This window comes from Aulostomus chinensis, chromosome 17, assembly GCF_037954235.1.
Source record: "Aulostomus chinensis isolate RoL2024-O1b breed Wild chromosome 17, RoL_Achi_v1.0, whole genome shotgun sequence".
Taxonomy (NCBI): domain Eukaryota; kingdom Metazoa; phylum Chordata; class Actinopteri; order Syngnathiformes; family Aulostomidae; genus Aulostomus; species Aulostomus chinensis.
Window position 1 is genome coordinate 691,951 of NC_141336.1, and position 13,050 is coordinate 705,000.

The window sequence follows — 13,050 nt, forward strand, 5'->3', positions numbered from 1 at the left end:
TCCAGAAAAGTGACATGTTGAAGTTACTCATGACGGCGAAAGCAGGAACCTCCGTGTGTGTGTGGTTGCTGCAACACACCTGAATCATCACACACTGACCAGCCATCACGTGACCTCACCGCTAACTTGTGTATTGACTTTTACCACCCCCCCCCCCCCCCCCGCTTGGTTTGAAGCTTCTGCTTCAGGACGTGTTGGATTAGCAGCAAAGTAGTTAGTCACACCTGAAGATTCATCTACATGTAGTCCTACATTTTTGTGTTGTAGTCAAGACCACCTAAACCAAGACCAGGGCAGGGTGAGACCGAGACTGGACCAGAAGATTCTGTTGCGGCTTTTACAGGCTATTTTTCATGTTTATTTGCAAATGAGCCTTTAAAAAGCAACAAATAACATTTTTTTAAAGTCCAGTTGAATAGTGGACAGGCAATATTAAGACCCAGACCTTTAAAAAGAGGTCCTCAGACCAATCTCAAGACCAAGACTGGTCTCGAGTCCCCCCAGCGCGAATGCCTTGAGATGGTGGCGGCCAGCCAGTCCATCTGACATTTGCGACACCTGACAGCTGTTCTGCAGCCTAACCTTCCTCCTGCTCCAGGATCCGTCCGCACACGTCCATCAGCCCTCAGTCCTGCAGGACCACGAAGACCACCTAGAGCATCCACTCCAGTGGGAACTGGACTGGAAATCTTTTCTGATTTTGTCCACGTTACGACATTTGGTTGACCCTGAAAAATGGCCAACATTTCCCTCCCTCGTGTTGACGATGTGCCTGCCAACGTTACTGCTGGTGAAGGAGGTGGCTTTAGCTGACTATCGTCAGTTCAGGCTTTGTTTTTGAATGGAAGTGCAGGAATGCTGGGCGCTCCCTCGTTGTCTCTCTTTGAAACATGTTTGAAGTCCAGAGGCCATGACTGCAAATAGAAGGGTTTATCAGAGGAAACGGAATACGCTTCTGTTCAGATGTTAGGGTGAATTGTGTCCTTGGTTTTTGGGGGTTTACTGTTTTGATTTGTTCATGTTGATTGTTGGTAATGCAGCAGTAATAAGGTTGTGTGTTAAATGTTTTAATAAATTTGAGAAAGGTTTTAAAATGTGGAAGGTGAGGGAACGCTCCGTGGTTCAGGGGACACCGAGTGTTGCCCGGAGGCCTGAACAGCAGGAACTCCTCCTCCAACCAGTGACTCACTTCCGTCCCCACCAGTGACGTGGGTGCACTGAGTCTGAAGGCGAATTGTTGAAGACTTTGTTCATTTCTTTGGTAACTCTGCTCCATCAGTCACAGGAGTTGATTGGTTGAAGAAGGAGGTCCCGTTGGTTCAGCTGATGACAAGTAGAGAAGGCCGGCCTGGAGGAACGAGGAGGAGCTGACGAGGCGCTGCTCCTGATCCTCCACACCGCTGCTGGTGTTCATGAGGCTGTGGGACAAAGCCCGGCTCACTGACCCCACCAAGAGGAACCGTGTCTTGGAAGAGGCTTTCAAGGACTGACTGGATCAGTCACAACAGTTTGATGTTCCCACGGCTCCGGTGCTCTCTGGCCTAAGACACAGAAAGAACCCTCCAGGTAGACCTGCTATTCTGTTGTTCTGCCAGAACCTTTGGGTCGGTTCTTCATTTCTACGTGCACCAATACATCTTCTAATAAACCCGACAAAGTCCACATGAGAATCCATCTTGGGTTTGACAGTACCAGACACGAGGTTGGTGACGGGGCTCTGGTATTCACACTGTTACGGGAGGACCAGGTCATTTTCAGTCCTGAAGCCACTCAGAGGCTGATGGTTTCCTTCTGGCATTCATGGTTCTGAAGAAGCGCTGATTCGTCTCAGAGGCTGCATCATCAACACCTGCTCTCAAATTCAGACAAAATACAACGTGTAGATTTCTGTTCACAACGACGGGAGCTTGGATACTTCGGTTTTTCAGGAGGATACAGATCGAATGACTAGACAATATTCCCAGAGAGCGACTCCCCACTTAGGAAGCATTTGCAAACACTGAATCTGACACGAGGCGAGAGATTGGCTCAGACTGGCGGAGGACATCGCTGCAGGCTTCGGTAGAGCCGAGGAGGAGTCATCCCTCCCCGACAGCATCGCCTGAGTCCTGTTCTGAACACACTCCCATCTGACAACGTCAGAAGCATTCTTAGAAAACATTGCAGCATTTTAGGTTGTGATCCAAAATCAGGGGGTCAGAAAGGTCAGAGGCAGAAACATCAGAGCGGGTGTAGGGAAGCCCCGGGCCCCTGAGACATGCTCTCATTGGTCAAGCACTCCTCACACTGAAGTACTTTATAGTCTTCAAGCAAGTACAAAAATACAAAATCAAAGAGTTCACAAACTGTCTGTCTGCACGTCGTGTCATGTTAAAACGCCGGACAAACCAAACGAGTGGTGGTGGTGGAAAACATGCCTCCTTCGCTTGTGAGGCTGATTGACTGTTTGTCTTTCTTATTGTCTTGTCATGTTGAGAGTTCACATATCACAAATCACATACCGCAAAACTGGCAAGACGACGGCTGCCACCAGATCTGGACCTCCACAACTGACCGTCATTTACAACGCAATCATTGAGGCTGGCAAAGCGGGGCAACAACAGACTCTTGAACTGAAACAACAGACTCTTGAACTGAAACGCAGGATGGAAACCATCTCGGAGCAGTTGGCCGCTTTGCAAAGAGGAGAGTGATGTTGAAGACCAGAAAATTTTAACTTACAATTTGGATTGGACTGAAAGAGAAGACGGATTGGAATGTGTGCTCCTCTGCCCAAACCCAAACACAGCTTCCTTATTGGCTACTGAAGGTCATCTGCCCACTGTTTATCCTCCAGGAGAACTCCTTCTGCCTTGGTGACGCAAATGGCACGTACTACCCCCCCTCCCCCGTGTGTTCCTGACCCCCGCCTCTGCCCTCTCCACCTCCCTTGGGGTGGCAGCGCCTGTTGGCTGCAGCCTGCCCCGCCCGGGCTTGGTTGGCACGGCTCTTGCTGCGACGCCTCACTCTCACTTGCCTCCATTGGGTCAACGGACTGCTCAAGTTTAGCGCACAGACACAACAAATGTAGATGTGCTGTTGTTAAGTTTCTGAAGTGTAGCATTGTTACTTTCAATCTGTAATAATTGTGACGGCTTGTGATCGTTGGATCAGGCTTTGAGTTGTGATCTTTGATTGCCCCTCGGGGATAAATAAAGTTATCTGAATCTGAAAATGAATCTGAATCTGAATCTGAATCTGAAGAGTTGTGTCATGCTTGCATCCTGGGGGCCTGCAGGTGCTGTTGCTAACGGGCTGCCTGGGGGGACGCGCACCTCCCGCTGCTCTTCTCTCTGTTAAGACGTTCAGAACTTCTGTCAACTTCCTCTGTTCATGTGTGCCCTGATTTAGGGAGAGGAGGAGCAGGACACTGCCTCACCCCTCTCCCCCCCCTTCCTGCCTATTTGGGAGAGATAGGACACAAACAGTAGACAGACGGTGGTCCGACAGGACTCTGAATTGAATCTCTCTCGGAGGCGTGGCCTCTCCTCCGACGTGTCTCAGGTTCGGTCATCAGGTCACAACACAAGACCGTGATGGCGTCACTGTTAAGCAACACCGCCACGGTCCACTCAAAAAGACTTCAGGTCCCCACAGCTGGAGCAGCGATCCCGTGGTCAAAGTACAGCTTTTTATGACGATGTCACACTGTCTGCACCACTTCATGCGCGGGGTGGACCGACAGGTGAGGGTTTAACAGCAGAGCTTGGCCTGATGTCGGCCACCTGGTGGCCATGCAGGACTACTTCAAGCGCTACTTCAAGAGTACTGCGTCCTAGCTGTAGAAACGCTGCCATCTACAGGACATGGATGATCTCATACAAACACCAACTGGGTTCACCGGAGAACAGCCAGACGCGCTCCGTCAGAGCTCCTGCTCATCTGCGGCCCTGTGGACGGGACGAGTCGCCATGACAACAGCACCTGCATCACCGGCACCAGCCGCTGTTGTCCCGTGGTGATGAAGGAAGTCGTTTTCCTCCACCTCAGTTGTTAGTAGACTTTATTTCAGTCTCAAAGTGGAAATCCCTGCGTGACCCTGCCCCAGCATCGAGAAGAGAAGTGTGTATGGCCAGGCTGCGGGTTCGGCTCCGTTACCGCCTCAAAAGCGCGGCCCGCCGTCCGCTCGGACGCCGCTGGCGGCAGGACCCGAGCCGCGAACTGCCGGCGCACGGCTGGAATTCTCCAAGGCATTTACGGGCGGCGTGCCTGAGTCCCGCCGGCAGTTACGTAGTTTACGTTACTGTTCGTGCGTAGTTGAGGCCCAGGTGAAAGGAAGTGGTCCCACTGTGGACAAGTGCCACCAAACCGGGACAGCAAGCGTGCGTGGCAGCGGCGATATCAAAGGAGAAACTTCTACGCTTCGTAGCCAGAACGATCGACTGTCTAACCCACTCCTGCAGGTGAGATGATGCACCGAAGCCTCTTTGTCTTTCTCCGTTGAACGCGTTGGCCTTGCGAGCTCCAAGCTAACGCTAGTTAGCTAGCTAGCCTGCTGGCTGGCACGGCGGTGGTGCGTGGCGGCCTCAGGCACGACACAGACGGCCGTTACACGCTGTTTATTCGGGCTGGACCCGTGTCTCGTTTAGCCCCAGAACCTCGCATGCGAGGGCAGGCAGGTCTCCGGCGCTGGGAGGACCCGGTGAACGCCTGGCCCGAGCGAGGTGCGAGCCGCTGTGGAAGGGAGCTGGGCGAAGGTGCGCGGAGGGACGCGCTGTTAAGGCGGCAGTTCCGCGGGTGGTGGCTCAGCCGGGACTGTTGCACCTCGTTTATCCCGGTAACCGTCAGCTAGACTACTGATTCTGCGGGAGTGTCAGCTAAGCTAACGCAAACCCGCACATGGTGATGCTAGCAGGCAGGTGCCGGGCCGAGCTACTGCTCGATCCGCTCCAAGGCCACGAGCGGCTCGGCTTGACGTCATGTTTCTTCGAATCCAACTCCATCAAAAGTCACTTCAGCAGCTTAAATTGCCATTTGTATTAATGATCGACGAAATACACTGACGCCGTGTTGATGCTAACCGCAGCAGCTAGCAACTAGCGGGGCTCAGCGCGGTTCACCTCCAGGCTTCGCTGGAAGCTTCACTCGCCATAATTGCTGTAATTTGGTGAGACGTTTGGAGGCGAAGCTGCTGGAGGCTGCGAGGTTCGTGGAGCTGTGGAACTGAAGGGCAGGCCAGTGTGCACGACGGTTGGACAAAAGGCAATGTTGGCTGTTGTACTAGTACTTGCCTGTGCAGTAGGAGGAATGTAAATGTACTGTACTGTAAATGTCCGAATACTCACCCCACCTTACACAAGCTTGTGTGGTTGAAGCCCCGAGCCCTGTGGAACACCTAACCTGCAGAGGACAATTTCACCTGGAAATCAACAAAAATGGATTTCGTGCCAAAACTAGAAGTCGAAAACAAATGCTGGCAGAGAGACATGAGTGACGCAAAGGTCAAAGGTCAAGTCAGTTTTATTTGTATGGTGCCAAATCACAACAAAAGTTATCTCATGACACTTTACAAATAGAGCAGATCCAGGATCAGTGGGGATGGACATGTGCTTTGACCTGCTGGACGAAGAGAGAGCAGGACAGAGACAAAGACAGAGAATGGAGGAAGACAGAGAGATGGAAGGAAAGAGAGGGACAGAGATAAAGAGATAGAAAGGAGGAGAGACTGGACAGAGACAAAGACAGAGAATGGAGGAAGACAGAGAGACAGAAGGAGAGAGAGGGACAGAGATAAAGAGAGAGAGAAAGGAGGAGAGACTGATGGACAGACGGGGACGTGAGCAGGTGGAGCTATGGGTGGCAGCTGGAGCCTCTTCAGGTCTGGAGCCTCCTCCAGCAGCACCAGGTGTTTAGCAGCTTGGCGCTGTACTGAGCTCATGAAGGCTGATGGGAGAAAAACTATCCAAGTGTGTGTCTGGTCCTCCAGCTGCCTCTAAGGTTCTGGGTTCTAGGGCCATGTTGTCAGCTGATGGCAGCAGGAGAAGAAGTTTCTCTCTAATCAGGAGAATTTTGTCATTAAAGAAGTCCATGAACTCTTTGCTGCCCAGGGAAACAGGACTACTTGGTTCAGTAGAGCTGTGGCTCTCTGTCAGTCAGAACAGAGAGAAATGCAGTACCAGACTGTGGTTATCAACATCCTCATGAATACTGAAGTCTCCTCCAATCATGACTTGATCTGATTTAGAACTAAACTGATAGAAACTCTGAGAATTCAGATCAGAATCCAGAGTCAGGACCAGGAGGACGGTCCTCAATCATCAATCAGAGAGGCTGGAGAGTTTCCAGGCTGGAGGAGACAAACTGAGAATCAGGCTTTCAGAGGAATGGAAACTTCCACTGGGTGAGGTCACTGGTCATCCCTGGGTTGATTCATCTGCAGAGATGCTCCACAGTGTCCGCGTGAGACTTCACTCTGAATCGGCTGCAATGTGTATTCAGATGCTCACTCATCACAGCCTGAATGAGCCCACAGTCAGAGTCCAGACCAGTTCTGCCAGTCAGAGTTCTCCAGTCCGACTGGGTGACGTCTGCCGTGAGCCTGTTGGATGTAATGGGGATCTGAACGGAGTTCTCTGGAAGGAAGTGGTGAACACGCCAGTAGCAGCAATCTGACGTTGGACAAAGTTGGTAGTTGGAACACTGACGTGTGTGTAGGCAGTCGAGAGTCATGTAGACGCCATCAAGCCGTCAATGGCCGTTGTATGACTCACTATCAGGTCCGACGTGTCACCGGCATGTTGATGTCCTGCTCCTGGAGTTTGCCACTGTTGACCTTAAACAGTTCAGTGGATCAAGGCTGAGTGGCAGGGAGATGATGCACATGGAGGACCATCCATCCATCCATCATCCCTCCCTCCATCATCCATCCCTCCATCTTCTCCCTCTCCTCCTGTTGAGGGTGGTGGGGGTGGAGCCTATCCCAGCAGCCTTCCCCCTGGACAGGTCACCAGTCCATGGCAGGGCCAACACATAGAGACAGACAACCATTGGCTCTCCCAGCCACGCCTACGGTCAATTTAGAGTCTGGATTAACCTGGTCCCTCTTGATGTCTTTGGACTGTGGAGGAAGCTGGAGTACCAGAGAGAACCCAGCAGGAACAGGGAGAACATGGAGACTCACCCAGAAAGACCCCGTGCTGCAGCCGGGGCTCCACCCACAACCTTCTTGCTGGGTGCCACAGGGAGGACCACTGCTCCACCCACAACCTTCTTGCTGGGGGCCACAGGGAGGACCACTGCTCCACCGGGCTGCTCTCATACTGAGGACTCTTTTTTTTTTTTTTTTTAATAAAGTAAAAAAAGGTTGCACAGTGTTGGATTTTTTTAGGCTGATATCTGACATGCCAATATTTTACCACGGATTTGGCTGTTAGCCAGTATTTGGGGATGCTATCACATGTTAGCCACAGCTTCGGACAGTGGTAGTTGTTCATTCTTCGACGGTATTGGCATTGATCTGATGATTGATATCCGTATTGGAGCAGCAGATAAAAGTTAGTTTCGTCATTTTCCTTGTTGCTTATGATGAAGAACCAGTGAGCAGTGGGATTTTCCAGATATTTTGGAAATACAGAGAAGTGTCCTTTTTAAATTTACTGTTGAGAGTTTTTTTAATTAATAAAATGTGAGCATCATTTAATTTTTTTTGAACAGACAGTATCAGCTGGCTTGGTTGTAAAATATATGAACAATGTGCTTCCCAGTGATATTTACTGATGTTGAAGAAAACAAGTTTATGATATTCACATTTGATACATTCTGAAAAATACAGTCAACAGTTTTCTTCATTTCATAAACACTTGAAACGCTCATAAATCAAATACTTACCACGTAGTTTGCTCATCATTCTTCTTCAACAACAGATGAGTAATAAACTCAACTTGACGATGCTGAAGACATTCTGATGTTCGTGTGTACCCATAAAAGCTGAGTATCTCAAGCCAGAAGCAGTCATGAGTCTCGTCGCCAGTGGTCCTGGTGGTTGGCTGGTGACGAGAAACTGAAGATGCTCACTCAGCAAAAAAAAACACCAAAACTACACCATCGTCATGAAATCACCATATACCGCCAACATGGCCACAGACCCAGCAGCATGGACGGCGGCAACGCTTGACGTGCTGAGGTTTCCAATCAAGAATCAAGCATGTAGTTGGATGAGATTAGATGAGACTGACTAGGGCTGGACCAATCTGGGATGAGCCTGGTCGTGATTGTAGAGCAGAAGAAATCACTGATTACCAATAAGCACATGTGTAAACGTTCTGAGAAAGCTAAGCTAGCATGAGCATGCCTCAGTGCTCGCATGAGCATGCCTCAGTGCTCGCATGAGCATGCCTAAGTGCTAGCATGAGCATGCCTCAGTGCTAGCATGAGCATGCCTCAGTGCTAGCGTGAGCATGCCTCAGTGCTAGCATGAGCATGCCTCAGTGCTAGCATGAGCATGCCTCAGTGCTCGCATGAGCATGCCTAAGTGCTAGCATGAGCATGCCTCAGTGCTCGCATGAGCATGCCTCAGTGCTAGCATGAGCATGCCTCAGTGCTAGCATGAGCATGCCTAAGTGCTAGCATGAGCATGCCTCAGTACTAGCATGAGCATGCCTCAGTGCTCGCATGAGCATGCCTCAGTGCTAGCATGAGCATGCCTCAGTGCTAGCATGAGCATGCCTCAGTGCTAGCATGAGCATGCCTCAGTGCTAGCATGAGCATGCCTCAGTGCTCGCATGAGCATGCCTCAGTGCTAGCATGAGCATGCCTCAGTGCTCGCAATCCACTGATGCTACTGGTGATTTCCTGAGTTTGTTGTGATGGTGATTGTCAATAACAGAATCATGTAATTTCCTTAAATACTGCATTTCCAATGTGGAGGACTGTAACCTGAGAATAGTCGACTGAATTAAATATTCTCCTCCAGACAGAGAGAACCAGGAGAACGCATACCTCTCAGCTGTCATTTGATAATCTATCAAAGCCCCACCCCAGAAATGCCCTCAGGAACAGCAGTTGATCCTGGGGGTCCTTTCAGTACACCAACGCTGCCATGTTGTTGTGGTTCTCACCCTGAGCTAACTGGGTCTTTGCATTCCAGGGTGCTGATTGGAGTTCCAGCTAGGAAGCCATTCCAGGCCCTCGCTCTCTTTTCACAGATTTGGAAATGTAGCTTGAGGAGCAGCAGGCAGGCTATCAGTAATCTTGATATCAAGGGTACATCAGTAAATGCGTACAGCTAAAACTCTCTGGTAAGATCAGGAAATCACATCCTTCTACTGTTGAAGAGCTGTCAGTGGGAACCTGTTCTTCTGATTAGCTCCTTGAACGCATCGGTTCCACAGCGCTCGCTGGAAACACGGCTATTGCTGTGCAGTTGTTCTGGTGACACTGTGTGTGTCCCCTGTTTCTCTGGCTAGGCAGTGTGCTGGAAAATGCAGATCCGATGGTTTATGGCTGGTACCGGCCTGGTGTTAGTGCTTGTCCTGCCTGCTCACGCTCATTTGTGATGCTGTGATAAAACAGGCTTGTTGTGTTAGCTGGCACGTCTCAGTGCAGCTAGCCCATTACCCAGATTGCGCCATGGCCCGGTGCAGCATCTGTAACACAGGAGATGCAGCATGTTGGCCTTAAGGGGTGCAGTCTCATTAAGAAAACAACTGTATTGGTACAGATCCCGGCAAAAATCACACCATGATTATTTAGTATGGTTTTCTATTCAAATATGAATAAAAATTCTTCCTCGTGTTGTGAATCATATGTCAGCTAAAATAATTGCACATTCTGTTCTTTGTTCAGCCTTACTGCTGTGTGTTTAATGACTGCCAAGAGCAAAAAGGTCTTCAGACTCAATAAAATGACATCAAGACCTCGTCTACGGCAGTGCTGTGTTTGTGCTGTGTTGGTTTTAACAATGCTGTATTTGTGCTCCGTCAGGTGTGCTGCCACTTGAGGAGGAGCACCAGGAGTTTATGAAGAGAGACTGGATCATGAAGCCCAGATTGAGTGTCTGCCTATTCAAGAAGTCACACTTATTACCTGTGAGTATATAAAGAAGAAGGAGGTCCCAGCATGTCTGCTCAGATTTCATGTCCTCTGTCCATAGAAATGAGTTACTCTGCCAAGGATAGGTGGATGTGCCTCTAGGCTGCAGAGGCCGTAGAACAGAGGCATGATTTGGGTGGCTTGTCCCTCTATACTTCCCTGCATGTGGGATCTCAGGAACACGTCAAGGGGGCTCTATCAAAGAGGGTAAAGGTCCACTGGGACTCAAGGACCTGAGACATTGTTGGTGGTCAAAGGACAAGTTTGCGTTGACTGGCACACATTGCTGAGGCGAACTACCAGGACGTGGCATCTCTTGTTCTACACTCCAAATGGAACCCATTCAATAACAGAGGAGCTAACAGCATGATAGTGGCCCCCTGTAGGTCTGGGCCTGCCTGACCTCAGTAATACCAGCGTCGGCCCCTGACGCCCTGTCTTGGTTGACCACTGCTGCTCTCAGCACCTTGATAAGCTGTTGTCCTTCCTGAAGCTGGCAGTTCTCAGGTTTGAGTTCTACACTGGCCCTCCTGACCACTGTGCACCATGGATGTACACTCCTTGGTTATCAGTGCAGTCGGGCTGCAACGAAGAATTATTTTAATAATCGATCAATCTGTCGATTAACTTTTTGATGAATTGGTAAATCTGATAAAACGAACAAAAAAGCATTAATTGCCAACCCTTTATTCAAAACCAGAACTGAGAGTTCAGAAAATCTGTTCACGCTTTTAAAATAATAATTTAAAAAACAACTAAGTGTACGAAGGCAGAAAATGTGCACGGATGCTTTACATCTGCCAAATGTGTAGGGTTTCTTTAAAAATAAAGTGCACGAAAAGAGGTATTTTGTTTCAAGGGACCTGAGCTGTCAGAACAATAAATAAAAACAATATAAATCAGAAAACTGAAGAGGATTTGATGAACATAACTTGTTCTCTACACTACACACACACACACACACACACACACACACACACACACACACACAGTCTCACTCCCTTTTTTTGACTCTTTGCATTGCAGTGCAAAAATGTGAGCATGTCCTCATGCTCCTGGCTCCGGCTCGCCCTCTTCTTGGAGGCCCTGCTTCTGGCTGCAGAAAACAGCGCTCACGTGGTGTTGAGGTGGCAGGGATGCATCGGTAGGACTTGGCTAGCCTGGCCAACATGGGGTATCTCTCAGTGTTAGCCCTTCACCACAGTAATGGGTTTTCCTCCTTGACAAGGCTCTTTTCTCCAAAGTATGCGAGGACTTTGTTCCTCACTTGGGTGTGGACATCCTCAGTTTCACTTGCTTTGTCCTCTTCTTCCCCATCGGAACCAAGGAGTGAGTCAAGTAGAGTGGCAGGAGGTGTTGATTCAATAGCTGTAGTATCGGTGGAGGCAACTGCCATTCTGCTGCGCATCCATTTACTTCACTTTGAACATGTAGGACTTCGTCAGGTGAAAGAAACTTCAGTTTCCTAACCCTTGGGTGAAGGGCTGTCGCAAGAATCACTGTGTTTGTGATGCTGTGTCTGAGAAAGCAGTCTCCTCTTTCTATCTCTCCTGCAACTGCCATACAGCAGTGAGTGGGAAAGCTGGCAGCAGGGCTGACTTGAAGGCAGCGCTCTGGGTGGACTTGAACAGCCCCTTCACAAGTGGAGGTATTGCAGATACTGTTGCATATTTCTGTCCACTCAGGAACACAGTTTGCTCAAGCAGTCGGCTTATCATATCCAATGTGCCATTCCACCTTGTGCTTATGTCTTGAACAAGGCTGTGCTCAGGTGGGGCCATTTTGTTGTTGTTTCTCTCTTAGCTCACTGCTGGCCAGCTCGCTTTTCTTAAAATGTTCTCCCAGACATCTTGCACCTCCGACAGCTTTGTCCATGCTTTGATGCTTCAACACAGCGTTGATCACAAGTTGCAAAGTATGGACAGTGCAACAGACAAAGGACCACCCATTCTCCTCCAGGATATTTGCTGCAGCCATAATATTAGCACATAGGGCTGTAGTGATGAACTAATCTCACGATACCATACAATTTACGATATTCAGCTCACGATTCCAGTTCCGTTGACTTGGATTGAATGAACTGAACTGAAAGCATCAAGTACACAACATGAGGCTCCGACTGGCAGCTCACAAACGCTGGACAAAATGAATCAAAGATGTGGTGAGAAAATTAGTTTTGTTTATTGAAACTGAGTGCAAATTGTAGCTTTCAAGCTTTAGAAAAGTGAACATGGAGAGTTAAAGTGCAGCCAGTGGCCTTCTGAGGCAGCGTTTGAGCTGGATACTGAACATAGGAGGGAGCTGCTCGCCAGTGCAGCCACCAGCTTCACCAAAAATAAACCATGGCAGCCAATAATTCAATTGGTGGGTGGCAGCAGCATAGCGGGGCTCCATCGCGTTCACCAGGCGCTAAAGCCGGTGTTTGCCACCACCCAGTAAGCTCTCAAATCCTGACTGATGAAGCAGCAATGGACTCATTTTCTGCGACCTCGGTGAAGACGATGGGAACTTGTGGCAACCACCGCCGTCACTGTCCAGCGTGGTTTGTTTGGGGTCATTAGCTTGTCCAGGTGGTGACGTTTTAGGAGGCTCGCAGGTTGGTGGTACTTCCAGAGTACTTAACGTTTGTGTGACTCAGCTCACAAACCGCCACACTTTTGTCTAAATTGTCGCTCTCTTTTTGTCTTTGAACCCAAAATGCTCCCACACATCAGATTTATTCTCACCACCATTCTCCTGAATCTCTCAGCTCTCACCTGATGAGGAATGCGTCGGATTCTGGGTAACTAGAAATGCTCTCCAGCGACACCAGTGGCTGGCAGGCAGAACTGCTCTTCCTGCAAAGAGCAGGACACGGGGGATTGGAATGGGGCTCAATGTATCGATACTCACGGCTGAAAAATCGATATTCTGAGGAAACAAAATATCGATGAATGTCACAGGATCGATAAAACTGCTCAGCTCTATTAGCACCGTTGTCAT

The 13,050-nt window shown here is 49.4% G+C and overlaps 1 protein-coding gene across 2 annotated transcripts in view; it reads left to right on the forward strand.

Annotated features, from left to right (window-relative positions):
• The first annotated feature begins 4,039 nt into the window (after window positions 1-4,039).
• Window positions 4,040-13,050, forward strand: part of dicer1 (dicer 1, ribonuclease type III) — a 54,620-nt gene continuing 45,609 nt past the window's right edge. The window contains exons 1-3 of one of the 2 annotated variants that reach the window (XM_086182140.1): window positions 4,040-4,442; window positions 9,961-10,064; window positions 11,095-11,212. The gene's annotated coding sequence lies outside the window, so the exon portion shown is untranslated. The remainder of the gene's footprint in view (window positions 4,443-9,960; window positions 10,065-11,094; window positions 11,213-13,050) is intronic. The other variant, XM_086182138.1, reaches the window with a different exon arrangement.